We start from the raw sequence: 4,994 nt of genomic DNA on the forward strand, positions 1-4,994 counted from the left end.
GTGAAAAAAATAGGTATAATGTACTGAAAAAATCCTTCATCACAAAATAGAAGAAAATGCCTCATATTGAAAGACTATATTAATATAATGTATTAATGATAGATAACATCATTAAAGCAAGCACCAAAGACCAGGCAATACGCAACATATATTATGGGAAATACGAAATATATAGTAAGAGAAAATCCTGATAAAGATACATTTTAGGACCAAAAAATAAGAATACATATCTACATAGGCTCTTAAAATTATCAAGGAGCTTAGACCAATTAAAGGATAAACCTTAACATTATTATAGGGTAACATAAAGAATAAGAACATGAACATTTGAAAGCAGATAGAAATGAATTAATAGCTATTAAGGGTAGCATATAATACAACAAAAGAAAATGTAATGTGGCTGAAATAGAGAACTGCACAAAAATGAAATAATAGTAGAATTTTTTTCTGATGTAAAGTCCTGTATCAGCAGATTAATATTCTGTTACAGGAAAAAATTCGAACAAATGATTAAAATCTGGACAGTAGTTAACTGTGTAAGTAATAAACTACAAGGATAAGAGGAATACAATTTCAAACATTAAATGCATGTTAAAATGTGTCTTTAAATGTAATTTTTCAGAAGTTTCCCTTATCATATGTTTCCCTTATTATTTTTTCTATTTTCAAAAAAAGGAAAAAAAAAGAAGCTGAGAAAGAAAAACAAAAAGCAGTGAAGACAGTGGAAATTCTAATCAGATGCTACACAGTGGTATTCTCTGTATGAAAAGAATAGAGTAATAACAGCAAAACCCTAAAAAAAAGAAAGTGTGAGCCTACTTGTTATACTTAGCCAATTTCATTTACAAAAATAGTACAAGTTCCTCAACAAAATACAGTCATGCATTGCTTAATGATGAGATACATGTTGAAAAATGTATTGTTAGGCAATTTCTTCCTTGTGGGAACATCACAGAGTGCATTTACACAAACGTAAATGGTATAGCCTAGGCTATATGGTATGGTCTATTGTTCCTAGCCTGCAACCCTATACAGCATGTTACTGCACTGAGTATGGTAGGCAATTAGGACATAATGATATTTGTGCATCTAAACATATCTCAACATAGAAAAGGTGCAGTAAAAATACAATATTATTATCTTATAGGACCACATTCCTTCATACAGTCTGTTGTTGACTGAAATGCCATATACAGTTCATGACTGTATTAGCAAATTAAATCCACAGTGCAAAAAAGAACTATACACCATGACCAAGTGGAATGCATCATAGATTTGCAAGGCTGGCCCAACATGCAAAAATCAATTAATGTAATCCATCACATCAACAGGCTAGTTCTTATTGCTAGTAAGTAGCAGCACCTGTGTTTAAACCTAGAACTTTCTGGATATAAAGCCTATGTTCCTTCTCCTGTGTGAGTGACTGCTGTATTAGAATCACTAGGGAAGCCTTTGCCTGGGGCCTGCTAGAACAAATTAAATCAAAAACAGTGTCTGTCTGTCTCTCTCTCTCTCTCTCTCTCTCTCTCTCTCTCTCTCTCTTTCTCTCTCTCTTTCTCTCTTTCTCTCTCTCCCTCTCTCCCTCTCCCCCCCACCCCAGATGATTCTTACTCAGCAGACATGCTTGACAACCTCTTTACTATACCCCCTTGCCTAGGTCTCAAAGTCTTTTTTACTATATTTTTCTTTTAGTTCCTGTTTTGGAGAGATTAGTTAGATTTTCTCATTTCAGTCCATTTAAAAATCAATTTCTGTCTTTTCATGTTCCCCAATAAAAAATTAAAGCTTATCTATTGTACGATATTAATTTAGACTTCATATTAATGATTTTACCTCAGCCTGAAATTCCAACCAACTCCAATCCTTAATCAGTCAGTAAACATAAACAAATCACTTATAAAATCTAGCCACCGTATACATTATTCCCTTAGAGTTCCTAAGGGACACATTCTATCACTTCTCACACATCTTAGAGTAAGTTCGATTATTTATATCCAGAAAAACACTGTGCTATTTTGAATGCTTTGTTATCATTTATCCAGAAGTGTTCTCTCTACACATACTGTATACTCTAGAAGGGCAGGAATAATATCAGTCTTGTTTGCCTCCATATGCCTGGCATAGGGTAGTTTCTGTATCTCCATAAGTATTTAATTAATGATTAAACCTATGAAAAAATATAAGAAGTTTGTCCTAGATCTTTTATCAATCTTTGCCCCCAAGGCCATTTTTTAGTAGTATTTATTTGCTTTATATTGTTAGCTTCTAATAAAAAAGTATTATCAAAATAAACAGCTCTATTTTTTTTTAACTAAAGAATAACATAGGTCATATTACCCTTACCAAGCACAATGTGATCTGGCCAATCTGAAAATTTCCAAACTAATTTTGTTCGCTTCCTTTAAACTCACTCTACCATGCTCAAGCTACACTGAACTTCTGTTCTTCCCGGCACCACGCCAAGCTGCTAAGCTTGTGTTCACTTTAAAGCACTTGCGCTTGCTTTTTCCTCTACCAGAAATTCTTTCCTTCATTTCCTGTCTCTTTTCTTTGTGTCGTTGAAACTTAATCACAAACCTTTTAATGGAAGCTTTTCTTCATCTTGCAATACGTACACTTCTCTATCCACCTCATCCTGATATCCCGACATTGTGCACATCACACCACAGTTGTTTTCTTTCCATGGGTTTCATATCTGTAACTCTTCATGCAAAAGTAAGTTCCTTAAGGAAGGGAGGAAGCCTTGTCTCCTTCTTTCAGGGTCTTATCTTCTGATCCTAGAAGAGAGAGTACATGCTCTTCACTGGGTTCAACAAAATTTACTAGGAGAATAGAAACAAATGAATGGATAGAGGCATGTATGAATAAATAAATGATAGCCTGGATGACCTTATAATTTAACTTACAAACGAGACCACTGTAGATAATGAAATGGAGTTTTTAAAAATAATTTCACCATGTCAAATGCATAAAATTGGGACTGACGTGGGCTAACCACATGGTCCTGGGAAAATTAGTAAATAGGACAACTTCAATTGTCAGTTGTATTAATAGAACCTTTAAGTTCTTGATGTGAAGAAGCATCTGTTTTTATACCATCAATAAGACATTAAATTCAATCTTAGGCACTTGATAAAAATAGATGATTTTTAAAGGGCTGGGTCATATATATTCAAAGATAGATTTTCTTTTTATTCCTGAGTTAATCCATAAACCATTTCAAGGTATTCAAAGCCATCAGGGCTATCAGTTCGGGCAAGGCACATCGAGATTTAACAAACTAGGCATTATGCATATAGAACTTTATACTTATCCTGAAGACTTTCTGTCAGATAATTTCATACTTCAGATGATATCACACGGTAAATTCATACTTTTAAAAGGAGTATTGAGAGTTAATTTCACTGATACCATGAACTGAGAAGGAAAATTGGGGACAAGTAATGAACACTCTCAGTAAATAATAGCAGGCAATTTACTGCCAGTATACTCAGAAATCAACAAGAAGAAGAGGAGGAAAAACAGAAGAGAAAAGAAACCTACAGATATTTATATCTATAGAGGCTGGATTGGCAGCATCTGCTTCTGACAGTTGCTCATCACTGAACAGACATACAGGACAAAATTGGAAACACAATTGATATTGATAGGTGTTGGTCGCTGAAGGGGAATTGCACTTCTTGCAATAAATGATGAAGAAATTAAGGGCACTGCCCTAAAAGGGCTACCTCATCACCCTCTGTAGTGCTATACACAATTTTACAGAAGAGTCATCCTTTTGCTTCACATGGTTCAGTACCTTTAACATATGACTGAATGAAAATAATAGATTTCTTCTTTTCAATTTACAAGTATTATGTGCATAAATTGAAAAAGAAAATATTCAGAAATATTACTAAACAGGCTATTTAAGCTAAAAGAAATTATAATTATGATAACTTCCATCCTAGAAGAAATTAAGACCACAGAGGTGAACCTGTCCACAATGATGGAGTCAATTGTTACAAGGATCAAGAACTAGAAGTATTTTGAGCACTGAGAAGAGACAAACTGGTGAATAGAGAAAACAGACCAACAACCTCTATGTTCAAATAGAGGAAGAACAAAATAAGAAAAATAATTAAAATAGAGGTTATGGCCTGTATTGTAAATGCTCTAGAGCAAAATAGAGAATGAATCTCAGATGTTATGTTGAGGGGACATATGAGGAGGGAAACAGTAGATATTTTCAAAAGAGCAGTCAGGAATAGCCTCACTAAAAAGAGAGGATAAAAACAAAATCCTCATCAAAAAAGGTAAGGAGTCTAGCCAGGTAGAGAGCTGAGACTTTCTAAGCAAAAGTAACAACAAGTGACAAAATCCATGTGGTAGGAAGTCCTTAGTGCAGTCAAGAAATTTTCCCCTTGGCACTGCACTGGAGTACCCTAAGCAGAATCATGATTGGAGAGGTGATGTGTTTATAATCCAAATATCTCCCTTGATGCTGTGTTGAAATTTAAACATAGAATTTATGTTTGAAATAAGAAAAACCAGAAGCCATTAGAATGCTATTGTGATAATCTAGGAAAAGTGGGAATTTGCCTTACTAGATTTTCATATTATGCCAACCTTATGATTTATGGTCATTTTTTTATATATTGCTGTTTTCTTTTTGCTAAGATTTGCTTTTGGGATGGTTGGATTCCTGTTCATTAGTGAGACAGTATAATATTTATCATTTCTTGTTATGCTCTTTTTTGGTTTTCCCATCATTATCTATACTAACCATACAAAATTATTGCAGATTTGTTCCTTATTTTCCTATTCTTTGAAGTCATTTATTAAAATTGAAGTTATTTTCTTAAGACTTTTAATAAATGTCACTTATAAAACCATCTGAATTTGTTGTCTTCCTTGTGGAAATATTTTAATGGTTTAAGAATACTCAATTTTCTATTTCATCTTAAGCTTGTTCTGGTAGGTTATAGTTCATAAAACTTTAACCATTTTTACAT

The sequence above is a fragment of the Propithecus coquereli genome, unplaced genomic scaffold (assembly GCF_000956105.1).
Source record: "Propithecus coquereli isolate 6110/MARCELLA unplaced genomic scaffold, Pcoq_1.0 Scaffold55, whole genome shotgun sequence".
In the NCBI taxonomy this organism is placed as follows: domain Eukaryota; kingdom Metazoa; phylum Chordata; class Mammalia; order Primates; family Indriidae; genus Propithecus; species Propithecus coquereli.